The 27,212-nt window shown below is 38.7% G+C and overlaps 1 protein-coding gene across 8 annotated transcripts in view; it reads right to left on the bottom strand.

Annotated features, from left to right (window-relative positions):
* Nucleotides 1–27,212, bottom strand: part of ZFHX4 (zinc finger homeobox 4) — a 181,766-nt gene that overhangs the window by 37,976 nt on the left and 116,578 nt on the right. The gene's annotated exons all lie outside the window — the stretch shown is intronic.

Raw genomic sequence — 27,212 nt, 5'->3', positions numbered from 1 at the left:
CTAATCCGTGAAAGGCCTACTGTTCCTTTTCATCTTGTGATCATTTGTCTCTGACTGTGCTGATGTCACATTTTAATGAATTTTAGAAATCTGAGTAATACCAGATAACCAGACTTGCAACTCCCTACAGCACAGCATGCTGTTTTCATTGCAATACAAACAAAAAAAGAAAGAAAGTCATATTTCGCAGTTCAGGTAGGAATTATACAAATTAGGAGGGGAAGGTAAAATGGGATTCAAAACACCAGGCTGCTCAATTTCATAAAATCTTTAATGACCATATAAATTAACCCTGGAAAGGCAAAAGGTCACAGACATACATTTGCATACACTCCTCTATTCACTTTTGATAAGCAGAGCTTTTACGCAGGGAACATGATACAATTAACCCTTCAGGAACCGTACAAAATGCAGCTACCGACATTTTAAGTGTCAAGCATTAACTGAAAATTACACACTGCATAAAATTTTCATTGTAAATGCTATAGTGATTGAAAGGGGAAATTGTGGCCCCTTCCGCACCCCATGTTTTATTAATAACATTCTGACAGCAGAATGAAATATCCTCTGTCATATGGAGCAGCTGAGCACAGAAAAATTGCTACTTAGTGCCTTACTTGCCAACTCTGCAGTGGAGCTGCATGGACGGGTAAACAATTGGAATCAGCAATGCCGAACTCTTAAAAAAACACATCTCATTTTTTAAAAAATATGTTTACTACAACATTTAATTTTAAAAGGATCTGAATGTTTTGCATTGATTCTGTTTGTGTATACAAAGAAATGCTAGCAAATTAGATATCAATGACTACTTCATTCAACTGTATTTGAAAGGGCGGAGGCAATCCTCATTTTTTAAAAAAAAATATTGATGCAGAATGACCAGCACAAATGGAATAAACAATTCTCACTGCCTTAGCATGCTTTCTTCTTCTTCTTTCCCTCTCTCAGTGGTATTACTAATCAAACACTGTAGGCTCCCTGGTCACAGTAGGAAGCAAGACTATGTTTGTTAAGGGTGATGGGGGAGCACAGTTTGGGATGCTGTAAGCCTGTGATCGTGACTAGATTGGGTTGTACTAATGCCAAGTACACAGGCACACACACTCACACCATGCATCTAGTCAGAACCTATGGGCTAATACAGCCTCTGGCACTTTCATTTTGACTCGAGCTCTGGAATGGACGTTATTTTCTCCTCCTCCTAGATTTACCAGTCCGTTCCCTTTGGGCAGGAAAATGAAGTGTCAGAGTGATACTGAGTGTCCTTATCTTGAGGGGGCATAAAATTGTAAAGGCTGTCATGGTAATCATTAATAAAACAGAGAGAGAGAGAGGGAGAGAGAGAGAGAGGGAGATGGGCAAAGAGAAAATCATGAAGGTACTAAAAGAATAGCCAAAGTATCATCATCTGGGTCTCATCAGACAATTTTTGCAGGGTGCTCTTTTTCTGGTATGTGTTTTAAGTATGAGAGAAATTCCCAGACATGTTCTCCTATACATCATCATGGTGTCTGACCTCTGCCTGACCCTGGCAACAGTTTGAGAAATCTAAATGTGAACAAAGACTCTGTGTCAGCAGCAGGGAGAGATTGTGGGGTAGACTTTCCTCCATCAACTTAATCGCAAACAGCAGTTTTTAGGCCATAACTTTACAGGGCTCCACCAAGCCACAAACACATAACCTTTGGAGGTGAAACTGCCCTCTACCCCTCCTCCCTTCTGTGATTTTTCTCAGTCCTCTGGTACTTCCTTTGATGTAGCAAGGCAATTAGATCTAATGTTCAAGTACTGCAAGCCTGTTTTATGGTTTCGAAGGTGAGAGCTGTTTATTACAGGTAGGCTCCCGGGGGCCATAAAAGCTTTGCAAATTTTAATCATGCAAAAAACTAATCAAATGTAACTTATACACACCATAAAAATTAATATCATTATTATGCACTATTTAAATTGGTTGTCTTGGCTTTTCAATGGCAGACACATTAAGAAAAATATTTGGCATTCATTTCAGAAATATGTCTGGCTTTCCTTTCGGAAACCTATTTCAGAGACAGAAATGACAGTGGAGCTGCTTTTACTGTCTTCAAAAAAGTGGCAAAGGGCTGCAGATTTCTTGCAGTGTTACACTGTTGCAAATGTCTTTAATGAACTGCAGAAAAACGTAGCAGTCGCACATACAAGCATATTAAGATGCTGAGAAGTAAAAATATAGACTAATTCCTATAATTCTTAAGGAATTTGCAAAACAAAAAGTAACATCAGACAGTTCATAGCATCAGCACTTCAACAACTTGTACTTATTGCTTCAAAGCATTTTGTTCGATCGTAATGTCGTATTTTAATCAACAAAGATATCTGGGGGAAGTGTGCATGTATGAGTTCACACCACTATAGCTCCTAAAAGATCTATGAGTGTGTTTAGATATGAACAAGTCCTTGTGGTCTGTTTTAAATTTACAAGAGTTCTACCTATATACGTTTACATATGTAAGCTTTGAAAATAAGTAGAACATGGAATTCAGTCATATTTCAATAGCTAACATAACACTCACCATTGCAACATGATATTTTATTCTCACCTGGTTTTGTTTTATCTAAATACTAAAATGCCTTTGAAGTCAAGTCCAAGTTTAACCACTGTCAGCCTTTCCCCCCCTGAAACCTGTTTTGAAGTACACACAGTATTAAAAGCTGCACAGTTTGGAATGCTTATCATTAAAACTGAGCAAAACAAAAATTACCAACTGAAATATACATGTCCTTATTAATTATGTTTACACAATTAATACACGGGAAATGCATATTTCAGAGACCAGTTCTTTCCAGCATCATAACTTTTATATGCCTGTTGTCTTTGCCCATGGAGTTTTCTTGGCAGGGATACTGGAGTGGCTTGCCGGTTCCTGCTCCAGGTGGATCACGTTTGGTCAAAACTCTCCACTATGACCTGTCCATTTTGGGTGGCCCTGCACGGCATAGCTTATGGCTTCTCTGAGTTATTCAAGCCCCTTCGCCATGGCAAGGCAGTGATCCATGAAGGGGCTGGAGGAGACTCTTGAGAGTCCCATGGAGTCTGGCGTGCTCTGGTCCATGGGGTCATGAAGATTCGGACATGACTAGAGGACCAAACAACAACAAGCTCTTTCCATGTAATACTATACTTCCAAGTTACAGAGGACCCTGTCTTAAAGATACTTGCCCATTTCTGCCACCACGAGTGGTGGGGGAGGATACAAATGGCAGTAAACATAGACCAGATGGAGAACTAGTCTACACAATCAAGGTGGCAAGAGCAGAGATTTGGCCAGGAAGCCTGAACCTGCAGGGAAGCTGCCTAACAGAACTTGGATGGCAGGATCTGAGTTGCAACGGTTGGCAAAGAATCTTCCCCAAGGACCTGTTGTTCCCAAGATGCTCAGGTAGCAACTAAAGGATTTTATAGTGGAGCTGGCTGCTTCTGGATCAGCAGGGCCTGAATTGAGTCATTACTTAGTGCCTACCTGTTTCCTCTGAGTAAGCCTTGCAAAACGGTGACCTTGGTCAACAGAAAAGGGGCTGCAACGCCACTTCTTTGCTTTAATGCAGCTCCATCACTGTCACTGTGTAGCCTCCATGGATAGGGTGTCATCTGGGGTTGCTGGCTGTTCATCGCCCTGTGGGGTAAGCTTCTCTGCCTACTCTTCAGACGTTTCATAGGGTCTGGAGTATATGGGCACAGATCGATCCTCCTAACACCACTAAGTGGGATAGTACACCCTTGTGATATCTATAATGGCCTACAATATTAAATGTGTCGGTTTAGAAGTCCTTCAATGTTCAAAGCTCTTCCTATATTTTACCTCAGTAATGTTTACAACAACTCTAGATAGTAATCAGTACTATTGCCCCCATGTTGCCATTGGATAGGCTGAAGATAAAGTAATAATAATAATAATAGTGGGATGTCTAGGGCCACAGTGAGAATAGCCAAGGTGAGATACAAATCAGGGACTTCCTGGCTCGCTACATCAACTCTTTCTGAAAAAAGACTTTCTTAATAAGAAAAGCTGGACAGTAAATTAGTGTCAATTATTTAATGAATATTACTACAGATGCCATGCCTGAAGGAAGAAAGGAAGAGATTGTCTTGAACCAACAATATCATTAGGAAAGGTCCTTGAGAATAAAACACCTGCTTGCATATTGAAAGACTGGATTGTACCCTAGAATAACATCCTCAAATTATTTTAACCACAAGGTGCCTTATAGCTTATGCCAAACCTATTATGACCTAAGCATTTATTTACTAGAGTACAGTTCTCCAGATATATGGCAGCTTCTGATATTGTAAGGTGCAAGTGTGTGTGTGTACACACACACGAGAGAGAGAGAGAGAGAGAGAGAGAGAGAGAGAGAGGGAGGGAGAGGTGCCGATTCATGAAGAAGTGTAGGTGATAGCAAACAAACATCCTGTAGTGTGATAAAACCCAATATTCTGATTAAATCCCCACATGAAGGAGCTAAACTTTTTGAAGATCCTTTCCCTCTGATCTCATTTTGACAATCTCTCTTACACCCACCCATCGCCCAGTCCTCATCTGTATTAGAATTGTTTTAAGATGTTATTGTTTTATCACTTGCTGTTTGCCATCCTCGACATATAAATTTAATAATAAATGGCCACTTATCCGATGAAGCAGGCTCTAATCCATGAAAGTTTGTGCCATTAAAAACATGCTCTCGTCTTTAAGGTGCCACAATACAGTTTTGGCTGCCACAGACTAACACATCTACTTCTCTGGAAATACTTTTAAGAATCTCTAAACTGAAGTTTTTAAAAGCTGAAGACCCATATTCCATCACAGTGTTTAAATATCCCAGCAATACATGATTAAAGATAATGTTATATTAGCCTCCCAGGTGTAGTATCCTTATAGCAGTGAATATATGTGTGCTGGGGGTGATAGCACATACAGAACTCTCTGAACATGCTCAGTAATTGATCTGGAATCTTGGACACAAGAGGTGACAAACCATGCTTTTAATTTCAGATCCTAGGAGCTCAATGGACCGATTTAGTTCCCAACCAATGGTGCAAAAATTTATTTTATTTTTTACACATAAGTGAATGGTTGCGACTTAGTACTATGGAGAAATTAAAGAGCTATTGTTGGAGGCAACAATGTGAAGTGAGCAAAATCTGCTCATTAACCCAAAACTGGATCACCCAGCTACCACTGATATCAAGAAGCAATATTCCTGCCCTCCTGCTAATAGTAGTTACAGGTCGCAGGAATATTTCACGCACTTACCACCAACTCAACCGGATAGGGGGAATACAGGTTCCCTCACCCAATCAAACCTGAGAGGAGCTTTTAAATTGGTACCAGGGAGGCATTTCTTGCCTTTCCCTATGAGTCTTGTGCTCTAATCAAGCCCATTTTTATGCTTGTTTGGGAAGCAAGGGTGTCAATAACAAAGATTGTGGAAACAATTAGACCTCTGAATCACTTTTTTAAAGAATTAAGCAGTCTTTAGCCAATTTGACAGTAAAAGGGTCAGGCAGCCAAACTAACTAAAACTGAGAAATTCCAAAGCTTCTTTTTCTGAAATGAAAGCAGCAGATTTTGACAGCTGGCTATTATAGCCTCCTTTTTTTTATTGCTCAACATCTGCACAACATGAGAAGCAAACCCCTTTCTCAAAGAATCCCTACTCTGTTGTGTAACAGTCCAAACAGATTACTCCTGTTCTAACCATCCCACCTGTTCTTTATCCTCATTTTTTCAATTCAACCTACCCTTGTTGTACAGAAAATTCCTTCTCTTTCCTCCTTATTTTCCCCCATATCTGATTTCTATGAATCGATGGATGGAGAATGGTATATAAATTTAACTCATAAAATAAAATAAATAAAATGTAACATAATGAGCTCAGTAGTTTCAAAGAAACAACTAAAAGGAACAACACAACAGAAAATCCCCATTTCCACTCCATCTACTAAGGCCTATGGATTCAGGAAGTTATTCTTCTGTTTCATGCTGCCCATTAAGCAACTACAACAGAATTCAAGATTACATAATGTATAATTGTAAATGTGATGGTTTGCTCAACATGTAAGCCTCTATCCACTCAGTGAGTCTAGATTTCATTCTACTTTATTTTATTGGTCTAATAGTAACAAAAACGTATAAAAATCAAACTGAATTTTGATTATTACTGTTTTAAATTTTGATTACTACAGTTCTACAATTAGTTTTTCAAATGATGAACAACAGGTCCTCTGTAAACCTTCAGGCCAGGCAAGTTACTCTTTCCCTTGTTCTTGCCTGAGGAACTATTCAACCCATATATTATTTTCACCACCTTATTCAGTTTGCTGACAATAACAGATAAGTAATACTTTGTTTCCAGAGCTTGGTAGGTTACTAAATAAGCAATCCATTAAAACAGTGGTTCCCAATTAGCTAAGTACTGTGGACCTCTGTTTTTCAAAAGCCAAACTATGGACCCCTACTTCTGAAAATTCTGATATATCTATGGTAGTTTTTGTTTTGTGAATGCTATCACAGACCCCCTGGGTGGGTTACACGGAACTCCTGGGGGTCATATACGTCTGTTGGCCTGTGTTTGGCTTATTGGGTTGCAAGCTGGTGATGGCTAATATATGCCCTCTCTTCCTTAAATGTTACTGTTACTATGTCACTTTTAACAATGAACTGCCTTAAAACAATAATAAAAATAGAAATAACACGAAACATGAAACCAAGTATAAAAGCAAGAATACAATAAGACCTAAACTGCACATCTAAAAATATGCATTTAACAGGAACAAGTCCTACCCACCTCATTTAAAAGTCCACAAAGATAACCAGTTACCCTCCAAATTAAGGATCAAAAACCAAGATAAATTAAATGTTTTTGCCTGGCACATAAAAACAGACAGCACCGGGTATGCTGCTCTGGGGAGTGCATTCTGTAAATGGAGAGCCACTACTGGAAGGCCTGTTCTCATGCCACCTACTCTGCACCTCCCTTGAAGAGGGCACATGGAGAAAAGTCTCCGATAATGAATAATGTGTCTGGGTTGGGTCATACGAGGAGAAGCTGCTCTGGAGGTACTGGGGTCTTGAGCTATGTAAGGCTTTATGGCTAAGAACTTTGAACTGAGCCTGGACACTAATCAGTAGTTGGTGGAGTTCCGTCAAGATTGGAGTTAATAAGCTCACACCATCTTGCTCCGGTCAGCAATCTGGGGCAAGATGGTCTGAGAATATAAACAACTAAATTAAGATGGGCAAGTAAGCACTGAAAAGTAATGAGTCTATGCCAGGGAAGAGAGGGAGAAAGTGATTAATAGCGGATGGATAAACAACGACAGGAAATGAATTCCACTCCATATGGGTGATGAACATGTTTGACTTCTAAAATGTTAAACTGACAAAGTGCAACTAAGTGAAGAAGATGTAACATCCATTTGTCTTAAAATATCTGTACACACATTTTAAGCGTCTTTCATTTGCCTCTCTCACCCTGATTTCTACTGTAATGGGGAGCTTAACTTTCATGCTGCTCTTCTTACACATGGCACTGTAACCAAAATATGACGGTCCTTGAAAACAGACTTACAATTTAATAATTTACTATTGCCCACCCTAGACAATTACACTTCCCTCTCACATGTCTTGGGGAGTAGGCATGTACTTGCTACAAACAGCCTTCCAATCTGAAACAGCTACACACCATTCAGAACAGGCCATACAACAGAAATATGGAAACAGGCCTGTCCTTGTGGCAGACACAGATGGCTACGCTGTTCCTATGTCTATTCTGGCGACAGGATCTATCTATCTAACACTTAATCAACAAAAGTCTCTAAGCAGTTTACCTAAAACACTGTAATTACATAGAAATGTCATCCACAACATCAGGGGTTAATTCACCTGCTCATCTTCCACAATGTGATGTGTACCATCATCTGCTAGCAATATCCCTCTGTGTTCTACACAGCAGAAAAAGACTAGTTTATACACAAAAGATTAAATGAACGCAAATCTGACACCAGAAATTTCAATATTAAAAATGCCAATGGGAAAACATTTCAGCCACCCAAAGCAATCTGTAAGTGACCTCAGGGTGGCCATCCCAGAGCAAAGGAACTTCAAAGAGACACTGCAATAGGAAACCACTGAATTACAAGACATCAAGTGGTTCAGTGCTGTCATTTGTAGACTGAAAGAAGACAAAGGATTTTTAGCGCATTATACGTGTTAATTTGCTTACCACTGCCAACCCTTGACATCAATAAAATATTACAGCAAAATATCATCCAATTAAGAGCTAATCTTTATTAAATCAACACAAGAAAAAATGCTGAAAACCAGAACTAGTGTGAAAATATATATTTACCTGTAATATCTTTTCCTGTACCACCTACAGCTGAACGTTTTAAGTTGTTAAAAGTTTAATATGCATTTCAGCTTCACATCGGAACAAAATTGGCTACACAAAATCATACATTTGAAAGTTACCTCAAAGGTCCTCCAATCTAACTCCCTGTTTGTGCAGAAAATATACAGGGTTATGTTTTGAAATTTTGTTCCAGGGCTTCCATTTTTAGCGCACAGCACAGTCTTGCTCAGGTAGCATGATGGGCTAGTTTAGAAAAACTTTTGTGTTACACACTATGGATTTCAGCCTATCTTTACCCAAATGAAGAAAACAAGGAAAAGCACAAGGTCTTTTAAATTTAAAATAAGCCAAGCAAAGATGCAATTTGAAGAATAAATTTCTATGTAGAAGCATAAATTGTGAGGCCATTAGACAGAAAGGTAAATAAGAATGGCTAAATAAAGTCAGAGAAATTGCGGGGCGAGGGGGGGGGGGAGAGCTAAATAAATTCCTTTTATCAGTCTTCGGTACAAAAGCTTGGAGGAAAATATCATCTGAATTTATTGGGTGTTGTTGATAGAACACCTTTAAGGCTCATTCAGAAACTTCAGTCATTTTTGGTTCAGAAAAAAAGGCTACTAAGGGAAAGAGACAGACAGTTGCACAATTTTGAATAACATGAACAGAATAGAGACAATACGTTTTGTGTCAAAATACTAAAATCTGGACTTGTCCAATAAAATTAGGTGAAGGAAAAGAAAACAACAAACAAAGCAGAATTTATTTACACAGGGGATATGGCTCAGTCCATAGAGCATGAGACTCTTAATCTCAGGGTTGTTGGTTTAGGCCCCATGTTGGGGAAAAGATTCCCGCACTGCAGGGGTTGGATTAGATGACACTCATGGTCCCTTCCAACTTTACATTTCTATGATTATACAGTTGCTGTATAATCTAATAGAAGCATAGCTATCCCTGCCACGCCTTGCTTGACATGCCTTGCCATTTTCTTGGGGTGAGATGGAATGCAGGACCAAGGGAACCTGACACTCGAGAAAAAAATTCTGGGCTTTGGTCTGATCTAGCAAAATACTTCTTATATACTTAAAAATGGGGAACTACTTTAGCTGTTTTTCTGCCTCACAATTTCACTTGAAAGGCAGAATTATGAGTGAAGCAAACAGTTTAAAAATAGCATACAAATTAGGGGGAAATCAGTACAGATTTGATTTGAAAAGCAATGGCACAGAAATGCTTTACTGGCTGCTAAATATTTTATGACTAAAATTTTAGCAATCTTGCTTGTACCCAAAATATGAGTGCATGCTTTTTGAGCTGTCAACTATCTTCATTAGAGCCTTCTTTGGTGTCAGAACGTGTGTGTGTGTGTGTGTGTACACACAGGCAGAACTGTGTCAGATCACTATCACATTACTTACACTTTGAGCTAAGGAAATAAATATATGTCTAAGGTGCCTCAAATGGCAAGACTACACATTAAGCTTTAAAGTTTAGGTTGCCTTGTCTTCTGAGGACCCAGAGTGGTAGATGAGGCAAGACACTTTTCAAACCAGATCCCTTCAGGGTACCCTGCAGGCTGTAGTCCTAGCCTGAAGCAAGGAAAGAGTTGGGACCTCAAAACGGCGCTTTAAAAATATCTATCCCTTAGTTGGACCTAGGCCAAAGCCAGACGATACAGCACTTGATGAAAGCACATAAAGGTTGTGTATTCAAAGTATGTTATAATTTTGCGCTGCCTCAGGATACTTGAACCATGCCTCTTGCAGGCATTACAACTGAGCAAGTGTGAATCTTCCTTCATAAACTGTTCAAGCTTGTCCAATGTAACACGTTTTCTCCTGGCTATTGACAACAGAATACCTGCAGCCTTGCCCCTGAACAACTATTAGGCTATATTTGCTGTTTGCCCAGCCATGTGTGTCTGTGAATAGCACTTCCCTAAGAAAGCATCCCCGTCTTTTTCAAAACACATCCTGTGTATTCATCAGGTAAGGAAGCTAACACTGCTTTCTATATAACAGACTGTGAACTTGATGGTATGCAGAGAAGGGAGTCCATTTCTCAGTGCATCCTTTGGGAAATGTATGCCAGAAGAAATATAATAAAGGTATATGAAAAAGGTTTCTTTGGGGATTTTATCAGATAACAATTATACCAGATCTGTCAAAGACAAACACACAAACCAATCCAAGATTATTTTTTGTTAGTGTGGAATATTTTGTCTATAAGCAAATAATCAATGTGATGTTTCTTTAACTAGCTACAAGGAAAATAAATAACTTCAATGAATGCTACCAAATATGAACTTCGGGATGTTTGAGTTCTGTAATCTCTCATTTCAGTAAATTTGAAGAAGACCCATCATACTATTACTCCTGCAATGTCAAGACATACATCAATAAATTGCAAATAACTAAATTAAAGAAAAAGTAGATTATAGTTACAAAAAGTAATAAACAATTCCTAGCACTCCAACAAAACACTAAATTAAAAGCAGGACTGATTCAATGCATATATATTATTTACACTTCAAATATTATGGAAGAAAAAAGACACAAGAATCATGACTGTGATAACCATGAAGATGCAGTTGCCAAACAAACAAAAACTATCCACAAGTCGATTCAGAAAAAAAAGTAACTCAGACTATGCATGCGCCATACATTTAAAGCCCTCCCCCCAAGAATCCTGGAGTTTGTTAGGGGTGCTCTGTGAGGGACTCTTTACAGTTCCTAGGATTATTTTTTGGAAGGTGGGAAGGGGGGTGAATGTGCTTTAAATGTATAGTGTATGTACACAGCTTCCCTATAATTTGAAGTATATTTTGTCAGATGCGCAACATACGGCTTACTCATGAAAAGTGATGAATTTGTTCAAACGACATACACACAAACACACAATTTTCTTTGAAGTATAACAAAAGAATGTTACTGTATTGCAAAGAACTCCAAGGTTAGAAGTGTGATCCTAAACGTGTATACTAATTTGATACAAAGTACAGAGCTCTGTTAAGTTTGCAGCTCCAAGAAGTTATACACAAACTGTCCTGCAGAAAGGGCAAAACGACCCATTTAAGTGTGGATGGCTCACAGTTGCTTCAATGGCTAGTTACCTTGCAATAAACGCAGAAGCAGAGTCCTGCCATTTATTTATTAAATAAAATTTAAAATGCATATATATACCCAGTCATGGTGTGTGGGTGGGTGCTGAACAATGTATTCTTACATGTATACTATGTATTACATGTATATCATCTACACTTAAAATTTCCTCCATGACCATTTAATCCAGCAGAACTTTACCAATATCACAGTTAACAGTTCAAAGATGGTTTCCTTAAACTTTTATCTCAGTATTCTGTGGGGAAAGATTTGGCCATTACAGGCACTCAAACACAAAGGTAAATAAAGTTCTTAAAATGAATGCTGATAATATGGAAAGCTCATCTTTACTGAGTAGGCACAAATTCGATCCAGCAAAATAGAAACGGTTTGATCCCCCTGATTTTATAGGACTAAAATCAGACTTGATTTAACAGAACTTAGATAGCTGAGTCACATGGTGTTCCTACTAAGTAGCATATGACTATGAAGGTTTCTGATTTGAGAGTTGTGCTTAAAGCATTATCTGCTTCTCGATTGTTCTTACAATATTTTAGGTCCTTTTTTACTTAAACAAATCCTAACAATAAGGGTCTGTCAGCAAATATAGCCTTACAAGGTCCTGTCGTAATCAGTTTATGTGGAATGCAGCCAAATAATAAAAAACACCACAACTTATATTCCCCAAATGGTGAATTATGTCAGATAGAAAAATGCATTAGCTCAGCCACCTTATACCTATAATGCTATTTCACTGAATTCTTTATGAAAACTGAATATATGGCTCAAGTTATTGTTACTTAAACTCCCTAAATGAAATAAAGAAAGAAATGAACAATTTAGGGTTGTGAAATCAGCCAGTATAAAATTATTTAGTTCACAGCTACAGCTACAATGGTCAAATAACTTAACCCTAAAAGAAAATACAGTATTTGTTAAATGTAGCTTGTCAAAGCTAAACCTGCTTGGGGGCTGGGAGTTACCGGTAGAAGGAGCTTATCAAGGATTCATAAGAGATCTTTCTGAAAATGGCAGAAACCAGTCCTTGATTACACAATCTGGCATAATCATGGAGTTCTTTCTCCTGTATTCCTACTGTAATACACAAATTGCATGACTATCTTTTATCTGTGCTATTCTTCATAAATGCAAAGGCATTAATTTGTATGGTGCTTAAGGAAGTATGCTTGTTAATTATTGTTTCCTTTGCATCCCCACCTTGAATTCAAATCACCTTCATGTGCAGAGCTTTGCCTGCAAGAGAAGTGTTTTACCTACGGGTCATCTGACATCATTGTGACTGACAGATGGGCAACACTGTCCACCTGTCAAAATGGCCTGAGGGGGTAGACAAGGCCAGGATCCAACCTGCCAGCCAGATCTTATTCCCCGCCCCCTGCTGTAAGAAATGAGAGACTGGAAGGAGACAGATTATATAGCAGAATTTCCTTCTTTACAAAGGATGCAATTCACATCCAGTTGTGGTTACCAGCAAAATTTTAATTTACATTCATGGGTTTGGATGGTACCCCATTGTTCAGAAGCATCAATTCACTGTTCCCCAATTCATTGTTCAGTAGCACCAATAGACATGTGGGGAACCAAGTAAGGGTCTGAAGTTGAAAGCATGTAGGCAGTGACTGTATGGTGGTTGAATTGACCAGATCTTCCACGGTAGAGATTTGAGGGAGGTTGTATGCCTTCACTGGTGTTTATTCCTCCTTATCACTTAGCAGAATAATAGTAATATTTTTTTTTAAAAAAAGAAGTTTAATTATCACTAATACTTTAGAATTTGGATTACTCTCATGTAGAACATTTTTTAAAAGTATAGCATATAACCAACCTTGCTAATATATTTCTATATATCGGTAAAGAAGGTGAGAAACCAATTGCATTTTATGGAGCCGGGTCCACCCACAACCAAAGTATATTGTTTCTTCCCAAACTTGCAATAATAAAACTCTCTCTCTCTCACACACACACACCATTAAGAAAATTTGTCTTCAGGGTTAGAAAAAAATGTCATGTGCAGTACCGGCTTTAAATGGATGATTTCTTCTAGCTTATCCCAGAATGGCATTGACTTGACAAATGTGGGAAAGTCCACAGCTGTGAGATGGGGGCTTAGGTTGTGGGCTCTTGGTCAATTGAAAGGTTGCATTAAATGTAAATTATAGGTCTGTTACTTAGATATATACCCTTCTCAACCAGGTGAAAGGCAAACAGGTCCTGCACTAATTCACAGATGAACTTGCTGGCAAAAGCAAGCGAAGAGGCAAGCAATTATAACCTTCATCCCGGATGAAAAGGCATTTAATATAAAACTATGCCAAACATGTTCTGTTTTCTTTTTTATATGAAAAACTTTGCGCTTTCTCCTTTCATATATGTTACGCAAAACTGGCAGTAACAATGGCCTTTTATTGAGGATTTATTGAAACAAATCCCTGCATTTTCACTGTTTTTCTTTTCCTTCTAATATTTACAGCTTATTATTAACACCAACATCACATTTCATCTGCACAAATGCCGAAGGGTAAAAAAAAGTCACACACACCCCTTCTAATGTGACCTGTAGTTAGACAGAAAACAGTTTTCCCAGTCACCGCTTGGCTTCCTGTCTGTGACCTCTGAAAAGCATTGGAGGCCAGGGTTAATGGCCTTTCCAATCTCTGTGATAAGAATTCATTTTGTTCTATTACCAGCAGTTATCTCAGGAGCCTGCTGCATCACTTCAGCAGGGTTCAATCAATGAGAGGACCTAATGAAGTAACCAGCTGTAGCTCTATTTCACCTGGTCAACTCTATCAGACAAATAAGATCTATCAGTCACACAACTTGAAGCCAATCCTAGAAGCATCGTCTCCACAAGCTAAACCTGTATGCATATGAACTAATGATATCTCACCATTTCTTTTCAATCTTTGCTTTTAACGCAGCTATTCAAAGGCACAAAATGGAATAAAAAAGACTGCATTAAGAGGACAGTAACAGGATTAACAACATCAAGAGTCGCAGAATACTGAAATGTTTTTGTATGAATAGAAAAACTTTACTGCCTTCGAGTCTAGAATGCAGTGCTAGAAACTATGTACATTTTCTTAATCTCTCATAAAGGAAAATGTTTTTCTGCAAATATAAAGCACTGTGGATTCTTCCTTAAACCCTTCAGCGTTATTAAAAGCTGCACACAGAAACTCCATGTGTACATCAAGGTGTTTGTTTTAAACTACAAGGCTGGACTGGAGCACCACATCTAAAGGCTTGAGATAGCCCCAACATTGGAAGAAATCTTTGGAACCTCCACCAACAGCCTAATAGGGTTGGGTATTCTTAAGGTAAAGGTAAAGGGACCCCTGACCATTAGGTCCAGTCGTGACTGACACTGGGGTTGCGGTGCTCATCTCTCTTTATTGGCCGAGGGAGCCAGCGTACAGCTTCCAGGTCATGTTGCCAGCATGACTAAGCCGCTTCTGGCGAACCAGAGCAGTGCACGGAAACGCAGTTTACCTTCCTGCTGGAGTGGTACCTATTTATCTTCTTGCACTTTGACATGCTTTTGAACTGCTAGGTTGGCAGGAGCTGGGACCGAGCAATGGGAGCTCACCCCGTTGCGGGGATTTGAACCGCCAACCTTTTGATCGGCAAGTCCTAGACTCTGTGGTTGAACCCACAGCGCCACCCGCGTCCGTATGGGTATTCTTAATGAGCACCTAATATTGACTGGCTGGTGGGGAATGGGAAAGTGTGGGGAGAGTAATGGGTGAAATATCATAGAAGAGGGCATGGCTGGCTGGCTGGCTGGCTGGAACCCAGAACAGGATCACTGCAATAGCAAACTCAAGTGATTGAAGTGAAACAGGTCGACCCAAGGAAGTAGCTTCTACATATTTGGGGTACTCCCTGTGTATGCATCACTTCAGAAATAAAGGGAAATGGAAGGCTAGGGGAAGAAAGAAAATTGGATCGTGAACGCACCTAACACAGGTGTGGAGAACCTGTGATCCTCCAGATGCTGTTGAACTACAACTCCCATCATCCTTGAGCATTGCTGTGCTGGCTAGAGCCTATGGGAGTTGCGAGTCCAGCAACATCTTTAGGGACAAAGGTTCTCTACCCCTGCCTTAACAGCTTACGATGAGCATCCTGCAGGGGGATATTATGTTTGGAGGGTTATACATTGCAAGGTATCTTAATGGTATCTTAATAGGTGCTGAAGCAAAATAATTGCCTGTGGTCATTTATTAGTCAACTGCAAGACAACCAAAATATTTTGCTTTACCACATTTTAAGTTACCAGTTCTATCACTATTATAAATAATAATAAATACTATTTATTAATCAATCAATCATATTCTACATGCATCTCAAGGTGATTTACAAACATACACTATCAAATATAAAAGAATACACTGAAACGAAACGCTGTTGGTAATACCGTAATTTGCTACAATTAGTTGTACCCAACATATTTCAATGGAAATATTTACTGTTCTATTTCTGGATCGCTTTTAGTTTCTAAAAATAGACTGCTTTACCTCCAAGAATGTAGTGATTTTATTCTAGATTCAATTTAATTACAGATTTAATTACAAACATTTCTACAAATAAATAGAACACCAATACAGTCAACCACTATTTCATGAGGGGGTTCCGTTCCTGGTCCCTGAATACCCCCCGCTCTGCCCCCCCTCCATCCTTTTAGTGACATGATTTGTGACATTTCTGGTCACTTCTGGGTTCGGCACCATACACACATGCATGTCTTTCAGACACATGTTAGTTGGTTGTTGCCTGTTCACACAATCTACATGGCCTATTTAATGACAAGTTCTAATGTGCCGCAATATTATATTAATAGTATCCATTTTAGCCTGATGCTGAATCACAAAAATACTATGGAAAGCAAAGCAAGAGAGCCCTTATTTTTAGATATGCACAAAATTATGTATAGCAGTTTTCTTAAGCTAATCAAGATCAATATCAAGAAATGAAATTTGTATCCTCTTAGCAAAATGCCTTCATAACAAATTGAAAGAGGAGAAATTATGGATATTTAAGGTTAAGGAAGAAAGGTGCAATATCTAAATAATAAGATAAAACATGAAAGAATATGCCAACCCCAAAACTTCATAAATGCGTACGGATAATTCTCTTTTATCAATCAATTATATTATGGAAATCAGTTTAGAATCAATGTCAAATAATTATGCATATGCATTTTCTCCATCTAAATACAATTTTAAGATTGTGAGCTGAGAAGTCACCAGTTCAAATATTACCTCAGCCGTGAACTCACTAGGTAGCCTTAGGCAAGCCATTAGTCTCTCAGCTTCAGTCCCACATCTGCAATATGGAGATAATAATGCTAACTTATCTAAAAGGTCTGCTGTAAGGAATGCATGTTAAAAGCTTTGAACATTTAAAATGAACGATGTGTACTTGTTGTTGCTGTTATTATTTGTATTATAGTATGGTATTATAGTTTTATGCACTTGCTAGGATCCAAAGAGCTACTTTAGACACGCCAGAGGGTTTAGTGTCTTATATATTGCAGATTCCTATGCCATTCCACAAACTGCCTTTGAAAGTCCTTGCAATTTCAAAAGTTGGGGCTCAGGAAACAGCCATTCAACAATGCTTGGACACATGAAACTACTTGTGTAGTTCACTGGATCCTAGCCAACGAAACAACTTCCTTTTAATCCCAACTTTATTTAAATCGAAGTAAAAGTCCCTATGAATACCAGTATCTGACATTTATGAACATTTTTCTCTAAGGATAAGCCTACCTGTATACTCCTGAAAGAGGCCTTAAATGCCTGTGTTGCATATGTAAACAGATAACTTTATGCCTAGCAGGCATTTTGGGAACATCTGTCAATTTTTTTATGGAATGCACTGATTGTGGGCTATTGATTGCATTTAAACAAAGTTGTTGCAAAAAAAAATCAGCTAACAATTCGTGTAGAAAGAGTTGATCAATATTTAAATGACTCCTTATTGATTTAAAATTAACTTTCAATTAAGAGATCTATAGGACTCTTAACTGCGACACTTATCCATTCAAGAGAAAATAAAGGTACATTTATCGATACACTTAAACAGCAGTGGCTGGTTTTCTATTGATTCAGTCATTTGCGCTGGGATTCGTTAGCGTCATCGGGCTTTAACTCGCTTACTAGTTCTTCTCAGTGTATAGTACTGCAAGATGAAGGAATGTACGGTACATGGAAAACACAGAAAACCAAGAGCATTTACAGATATACTAAAAGGTAAGGTATTTTATGATTTTTAATTCTCTTAAAATAAAAGCAGGAAGACTTCTCCCAGAAACATACCCTGACAAAACTATGCTTACTACAGTGAAAAAATACATTGTGTGTATGCAACAGGAATGTAAAATGAATGCAGTCTTTGCTTGCTGTTGCTGTTAACTAACATTCAGTGTCTTTCATTAAATCTATATCAAAGGTGTTTTTAAGGATGGTACTAGAATTTTGTGTTTTAGAATGTTCAAATACACAAATGTAATGTGTGCAGGTTGGGGAAGGTCAAATAGCTACAGTATGTGTATCTTATGCTTATGTCATGCTTATGCGTCTGGAAATATTTTAAAGAGAGGTGTAGTAAGTCTAATCGTGTTCAGTGGGACTTGGTCTCAGGTGAAGGTCTGCAACCTTAGGATTCCATACTCTTACTAGGGAGCCTCATTGAATACAATGGGACATCTGAGCAAACAGGCATCGGATCATCCTTAGTTTCCAGTTTGGTTGAAAAAGCAAGCATATTATTATTGTGCATTATGATATAAACACATTTTAGAGGATTTGGCAAAATTTGGCACTTTTTTTTCTCCAAATGTACAAGAAGAAAACAGAAGATTATACATTTCTCATTCATGCACAGAATATCAATGCTATTGGAGCAAGAATACTACATTTTGCATACTAAGGTTGCAATGCTGTAATACTTATCCGGGAGTTAATCCCATTGAACTCAATGGCACCTATTTCTGAGTAGATATGTCCGGGGTTGAACTGTAAGTTAAACATATAATGTAAACATACAGTATCAGTCATATGTATATTGGCTTTGTTATTACATTTAGTCTGTAATGCTATGACATCATCTTGCTTTTTGCCTTTCAATATTTAAACAGAAGGCAACAAAACTAAACAAAAATATTCATTTAAAGAAGACATTCCTTTATTAGCTGTAGGAGGTGAACTTTTGTTCATATTGCCTTTTGCTTTACATTATTCTGTTTAGAGACAAAGGAAGTCAACAGCAAAATTAATAGACTGCATTCAGCTGTACACTGAGAAAAGCTTCCCTGTGCAGCAACACAGTATTATTTGATGTGGGACAGGGTTAACTGAGGATGACTTTAGCTGGCCTTGTTTTCCTAGGCATGACTGTGTTGTATTCTTTCGTGTGTGTTCTCTTTTTCTCATAGCCTAAAATGTCTGTAAAATGAATCAAGAGTATTTTAGCTTGACCTGGTTATTACCTATATATTTTCTGTGAGGCAGTAAAATGAAACAGTACAATTAGGTAAAAACATCATAACTTTTAAAGTTCATTTGTTTTTATTATCTAGTTATATAGTTTGGAAAAAAGAAAAGAATTTACAGTCAATTTGGTGCTGACCCTACAGAAAAATGTATCTAAATGCAAAACAAAACAAAAATCAGGCTTATTTTATTGCACCTTTAAATACACAACATTTGTTTTGGGAGAAATAAATAAATAAATAAATAAATAAATAAATGTGCCTTAATCCTATCAGAATTAACAGGATTTAAGCATTTAGCTCTGTACGTAAATCCTATTAAATTTCAATGGGATTTACGTGCACTTACACTTTCTCAAGCAAGCACCCTGTGTTCTTTTTATGGCCACTTCAGTTTAAATTGTCCTAAATGTTTAGTTCTAGATTGGTGGATTGGTTGAAATTCAGGGGATTAAGGTCACTAAAATCATGGTTTAAAGCACTAAGAGAAGAAACTGTTTTAAACCATGTTTGTACATGTATTTTCTAAACAAAAGTACATATGCATTGGTTGGTCTAAGCAATAAAACATACATTTTTGAAACAAATGAATGCTTTTACTTTTCTTAGTTTTCACAGAGTAATCATTTTTTCCTTGTGGAGCCTATTATTCTGCATTATTGTCTATTAACAGATGGGCAACTGAAATTAACAGAGTTCTGTTTGTTTCTGTGCTTATGTACAAACTCTAAGCAATACCTTTTACTTAATGTCTTACAGAGCATTCCTAAGTATAGGAAGCTGGCACAAGTTGCCCCTATTCCAAACTCCATTCAGAAACAGGACTACTGCCAGCTGAGATGGAGTGAACCTGGAAAAGGGGAAAAAAGCTTTTAAAATAGAATTTGACTTGCACTACTACATTACTAGCCAGATGGAACAACTGTCTGCATCAGTATAAGCTAGCTTCTTATGTTCACTTGGTGAAGGAATCCTGCAGTAGAAGTGGGAAAAGAATAGTGCCCTGTATCCGCAGTGCCCTGTTGATATCCATCTACACACAGGCACAGCACCAACTGTGGACTGGATGAAGCCCAGTCTCCAGAGCAAATTTTACAAAAGCAGATTCATTTTTAATGGTGGGAACCATGGGAACGACCTTCCTGTTGCTATTTTCCATCTGCTCTAAAAGCACAGAAATGGAGGAATCACACAGGGACCATGGGATTACATGTAAATAACAATATGTGTCCTTTTTTACACACACACGTTAGCATGATGCATATCATATGATTCTGTTCTACTCACATGGCTCCTCCAATTGGATATTATCAGAATGCTGCGGATAGCAGTCACAAGGGAAGTGTCTTCCATGTCATTTCAGGCCAGTGCATGGATTAAACAATCTCTGTTCAATTCCTTCCCCACTTTATGATGAAATAAACAGATCCACTAGTTTGCAGAAACACACAAGGCACCGTAATTTCTAGCTACAAATTGGATAGGCTGAACGTGTAGAAGGCCAACATCTGCTGGTCCTGTTCCAACGCAGTATGACTGGCTAGCTTTCACTACGACATCCATGCATTCAGTGCAATATCTGTAATGGCGGAAAGCTTTGCACAAACAACTTTATGTATGTAAGCTTCCACACAAATACGGTTACCATTAGCATAGAGGTTGACGCACATACAGCTGGATGTTCTCCTTTTCAGATGATGAGCTCAGTACACTGTTCCACTGCTGGTGGAGTTGGGGGTCAGGGTCAGCAAAGTTCAGTGTTGGAGTAAGGGCCAGCAGGTGTATTGCCTCTTCCCTTCCATGCATTTAGCCTACTTGTGGAAGTGAAAAGGGCTACTATGTGAACATCAAAGGGGTAAAAGCATTTTTATGGACTGACAGGGAAAGAAAATAATTCCATTAGTACAGCCTTTAACCACACCAGCCAATGTCTCTGGGAGTACATTAGAGCTGCAATAGGAAATGGTTCCTAAAACATGGTTCTTATAAAATATGTAAAACTATTTTTAAAGACAATAAAAAGATTCATAAAATTTATGACAATTTTAGAAATTCTCAAATAGTTAATATGGGATTATGAACTGATCTGCTTTTTAAAAAAAAACCACACCAAACAAACCTTCTTATATCAACTCCACATTAATCTGTTAAGAATTTGCTTGCACCAAGTTGGCTGTAGCCAATCCTAAAACTTTGTCTATCCTTTTCACTGCAGGATTCAGAAATTATTCCTCCACCTTGATGTACAAGTAAAATAACCTTGGACACCTGAGAATTTATCTATGGAAACTGTATTTCACATTTATTCCATACATCTATATTCAGACTGAAGGAGGACTGTGGAACCCAGCAGCTTTGAAGAAAGCTATTTTAATGACATAAAATGTACTCTGGTTGTAGCTTTTTCCAGATTTCAGATTTTTTACTTCTGGAATGGGACCTCAGAACTTAATTCAAACAGGACAGGAGATCTGTATTGAGGATGAACCGCAGTGGGAAAACAATGGGAATGTAACCAGTGTATGCCTAAGAGGCAAAACAGGTTATTCCTTACAAATAATGGAAATAAATGTTATCTAATTTCTGAAATTCCCTTATCAAGCTTGATCTGTCTCTGTGGAGTTTTGTTTCAGCTCTCTTATTGTATTTCTTACTAAAGACCAAAGTCATTGCTGATAAGACTTGATTTGAGATATAAGTGTAACATTCTATGATATCTTGTGGTGTAGGTAGTTCATTTAAGCCCAGGGCATTCCTGTACCACAATTTCAGAGAATCTTCACATCATTTTAACCAAATTGTGACAAACACACATGAATAATTGCAGGAGGTGGTGCCACAGGGTATACAGTTGTTTCTGTATTCAAGGTGCTATACTCAGTCTATTCTAGTGCTCTCGGCTGAAATATGCAGCATGGTATAATCCTTTCACACTACAACATATAAAATATTTGCAATCATTCTGATACAGTGCATTATATTTGCAACATAAATATATGTCAAGTACACAACAAGGAACATTCTACAGCTGACAAGTTCATATATTCTCTCTTTCACACTGCACAAATATGCAAATGTTTATGAAAATCAGTCACCTTCTCTCATATTGTGCTGATACTTTAATTTAGAACTAAATGGAATGGAACTTGAAATCACATAGGCCCCACACCTTGAACCAGTGTGTGCTACAGTGATTAGGTAAAGGGACCCCTGACCATTAGGTCCAGTCGTGACCGACTCTGGGGTTGCGGCGCTCATCTCGCTTCATTGGCCAAGGGAGCCGGCGTACAGCCTCCAGGTCATGTGGCCAGCATGACTAAGCCGCTTCTGGCGAACCAGAGCAGCGCACGGAAACGGCGTTTACCTTCCCGCTGGATCAGAACCTATTTATCTACTTGCACTTTGACATGCTTTCGTACTGCTAGGTGGGCAGGAGCAGGGACTGAGCAATGGGAGCTCACCCCATCACGGGGATTCGAACCGCCGACCTTCTGATCAGCAAGTCCTAGGCTCTGTGGTTTAACCCACAGCGCCACCCACGTCCCTGGTACAGTGATTAGCAGTACCTTAAAATATGTGTTTATGTAGCTAGCTTCCTTTGCAGAAAATAATATATGAATGCCTACAAATAAAATCATCTTGAAGATTTCTAACTACTGTACATTGATAGAGAAAGTAATATAAATCCATATGGGTAGGTTTAGTGCACTTGCCAATTGACATAAAGGCACACTATATAATTCACTTTAGGTTACTGTTCACTTTTCCTAGAAAGTACACATAGGACTACAGCTTAACTTATTGTTTCATTATAGAAAATACAACCACACTAACACCAGTCATATTCTTACATGCCACTGATTAATTGGGCCTTAGCTGAATAGAAAATCTTAATCTTCTCTTCCTTTTTTTAAAATACTGAGGAAGTAAGCCCTCTCCCACCTACACACATAGCTTGCTTTTTCCTCAAAGCTCAGGAGATTCCGGCAACAAAATCAATGTATGCATGTTCAGAGCAGTTTTCAGGGTTTTGTAAGACAAATCTTTCAAATGGGAGCTAGTTTAATGCTATTGAGCTGAGTTTCGATCTGACAGAGTGAGTGAACAACACAGAAACAGTTCACTTACCACTGCTCACACTACAGGAGGTTGCAATCAGGTACCGCTCTGTGCAAATACAGCTGTGCTATCTGCTATTTCTCAGTAAACTCTAGCACCACCTAATCCAGCAGTCATTTGTTTAAACAAACAAACAGATACACGGCAATTATGAAGTGTAATTGTTTAGATTCTCCCACCCCCACCCCCAGTAACAAAGTTCAATTAAGCCTATTCCAGTAGCTTATATGTAAAGCTATGCAAGTACCTGGCAGCATTGTAGATATTATTTTCCTAGTGCTTTACAAAAAGTTTTTCTAAACCATTCCCTTTAATAATGAATTTGGGAGATTACATATTTATCAATTTCTAAGTGAAATGGGACCATTTCCATAACAAATCTCATTGTCTGGAGAAGGAGAATGTGGATTCACATTGAATGTCAGAGGCAGAAAATTGGAAGAAAACCCAGTTTCTCTTTCCCAGGGCCCTCCTGCATTCATGACATTATTGGGGCAGTCATCCACAATCCTACTTTTGACATGGTTTGTGCCTACAAATGTTTTGGAGTGAACACAGTACTTCAGTTCCATTCAGTGCACATCCTGTAACAGCCTAGTGAAATCCCAAAACTTTTTATACTGTAAATGTTTTGTTTCATTTTTGTTCCCTATAGGTAAAGGTAAAGGTACCCCTGCCTGTACGGGCCAGTCGTGTCCGACTCTAGGGTTGCGTGCTCATCTCTCTCTAGAGGCCGTGAGCCGGCACCGTCCGAAGACACTTCCGGGTCACGTGGCCAGCGTGACGAAGCTGCAGCTGGCGAGCCAGCGCTAGCGCAGCACACGGAAACGCCATTTGCCTTCCCGCTATAAAGCGGTCCCTATTTATCTACTTGCACTTAAGAGTGCTTTCGAACTGCTAGGTGGGCAGGAGCTGGGACCGAAAGATGGGAGCTCACCCCACCGCGGGGATTCGAACCGCCGACCATACGATTGGCAAGTCCTAGGCACTGAGGTTTTACCCACAGCGCCACCCGCGTCCTCATTTGTTCCCTATACTATACCCGTTTGTTCCCTATACTGTACAGCAATAATGTAGGGCTCTGTGTCTCTATAGCCACCACTTTGCTGTATTTAAACAAAATGTATAACAATAAAAAGCTGTAAAACAATAAAATGTCCCCTAGCTTAGAAGAGTCAAGGAAAGTGATGGTTGGGAGTGCCCCCGCCCCCCGCAAATTGCAATCCCCTGCTTCCCAGAGAGACCTGGACTTAACAGTGTTATAAAGCTCCTGTTCCGGGCCATATATGGCTTGAGTAAGAAGACTTGTGTGGAGTATAGATTGATAGAATCATTTGTCTGGAGTATAGATTGATAGAATCATAGAATCGTAAAATTGGAAGGGACCACAAGGGCTATTTGGTCCTCCTCCCTGCAAATGCAGGAATCTTTTGCCCAACTGAGACTCATGTTCTATCAGCTGAGTTATCATGGGGTAGGCATACACTACAACATTTTGTTGTGAGTCACACCTGTATTTATTAAAATACTCTTTTGAAAAAAGTTCAGTAGGTCTATAAGGAATTTGTAGCATCTCATCAATCATGCCTTCATATGAGCCCCTAATTTCCTATATACTGACCTTGTGTACTTGAAAATAGTGACCAAGCTAAAGATTTGTCAGTGCAAGCAGTATTGTGTGCCTTCCTTCTAGCTCTTGGTTTACAAGAAATGCAACCCTTCCTGCTGAGGGGTTTATGTCACATCCTTCATTGCCATATTTCTCTATTTTGCACTCGCTTTATGTCCTTTACGAAACCAATCTAATGAAAGGTCTGAACACAATTTCTTCAAAGATAAGAAAAGACTTTTTTTTTAAAGGGGCGGGGGCGGAATCAGGTCAATCTGAATGTGCCAGAGTAAATACTGCTACAAAACATCTTTTAACTCCAGCAATGATAGGCACTGCAGTATCAAATCTATTTATTTGTATTTTTATTTATAAAAAAATTATATACTACTGTATCACAGAAATAGATGTCTGTAAACTTTTTCTAAGAAAGAAACAATCCATGATCAGCATCAAAGTTTTGCAATGGGCTTCCTGCGTGTGGTTTGTTTGAAGAATCCAGATTTGGACATTACAGCAAAACAAACTCTGGCTTGTTTCCTGAAGGTGAAGAAGCAGGAGGAGCACAGTAGGAACTTCTCAGTATCGTGCTGCATGTTCATAAGCCATAACATGTTTTTACTATGGCTAAATGTGGACATGAGAAGCAGGTCAATGATTATCTTGCACAAGATCCTGCTCCCTTATGTAGGGGGTAGGAGGCAGAAGTCCACTGTTTCTCTTTCTCTTTACTTCCTTATGTGACTTGACATCTAAGGTTGTGGGTTGTATGTTAGTACAGAAAACTGGATCATATCCACAAAGGAATAGCCTTAAACTTCACAAAGAGTCAAGAACAAGGATGATCAAATGTAACAATCAGAAGGCAGAGAAGTAATGCACGTATTTCAATGTAATTAGATAGTGCGGTCCATAGGGACTGCGGCCCATAAAGGACTAATGTTGAATTACACAATAACTTTAAGTCACACAATAACTTTATGTCTCCCAGAGGGTATCTGAGCTACATGAAGACTTTCTGCTAATAGCTGCTGTAGAAACAGTGGAAGATCTAACAGAATTATAATTTCTTGGGTGTCTGTGTGGCAGTGGTCTATTTATAATTACTGCTGAGTCTATTTAACATGCTACTTGTCCGGGGAGCTTTTTTGGAAAAAGCACCACCAAAGCACCTGACAGAATTAAGGAGGGGAGGCTCTGCCTGTTTGAAGCTAGCCTTGCTGCCTCAGTTGACCGATAATTGAAGGAGGTCATCCTTGCAACTTTCCCATTGCTTTAAAAGGGGGGTTATCAAATCACTGTAGCTGGCCAGTGATGTACCTGAATGTGTGATACTGCACAAAGAAGAACTGGTATTCAGCCAAACAAGTAGTTACAGCATATGCTCTAGTATTTGGTATAAATTTAGTATGCCCTGGTTACTGACACACACAGTGGAAAAAATATGTACAGCTTGAGGATAAGTGGGTATGCTTTACTGAATTTATTCCTTGCCCTACATGCACTTATGGAATGGCACACTGCTCACTTCTGCTTGTGGCACTTCAGTAGCTGATTGATGTGCGCTAATCGAATAGGGATGTTAGTATACAGGATCCAGATAGTCTATCCTACTTCACCAAGGCAGGATTCATTAAGTTACACCTACAGGATATTTATCTTTTTGCCTCTGCTCAAAAAACCTGCCACAAAATATGTGAGGCATGAATCTTTTAATGTTCCTCAATAGAAAACATTGTAATGGTAGTTAAGGAATAGGATTTCTCCATTTACACAAGAAAAGCTACTTGAAAAGAAGAGTTAAATGGTGCTCAAATAAGTGTTGAAGGAAAAATGCTGCAGTACTTTCCATTGGAATTATAATTTTAAAAGTCCGTGATTCAGAAGGGAAGCAGCTTTGGCATTAAAACTAATGGTGGCGGTCATAATGCAGAAGGCGGTAGGTTCCACACAAAAAATGAAGTTATCGTATTTTAATCTTTTGAAAGGTGCTATTTATTTTATTTCTAAAACTTATTTCTTTTCTCTCAAAGAACAGATAAGCAGTATACAACATAACATCTATAAAAATAGGAAAAAATCTAAACACTAACAGAGAGAAGACACCAGCTTCCATTCATCTGAGTGACAAAGAAGCAGCTTATCTAGAACTGAGCAATGAAGTGGCCTAGGAGGCACCTTTAGAGAAGCTGCTCTACAGAAATGGAACTGCCGCTGAGAAAGCCCTAACCCTAGATCTGCCGTCTTTTCTTCCTCTCTCCATTTCTTTCTTGTCAGGCGTAAGGTTGTAGACCAAACTATTCCAAGCCCCATATCCATACCATCTGGTGAAACAAACTGAGACTGAACTGAGCAAAAGCAGGCCGATGAAGCACTGGGCACATCTGCTTCATATCCTGAATAACAGAGGCATCCAAGTCAGTTTGGATGTAGTTTCCCCCCCACAAACAGCCTACCAATAAGTCAGAGAGCT

This window comes from Podarcis vaucheri (assembly GCF_965113315.1).
Source record: "Podarcis vaucheri genome assembly, chromosome: 8".
NCBI classification, from domain to species: Eukaryota; Metazoa; Chordata; class Lepidosauria; order Squamata; family Lacertidae; genus Podarcis; species Podarcis vaucheri.
This window is presented reverse-complemented; position numbering and strand designations above follow the sequence as displayed.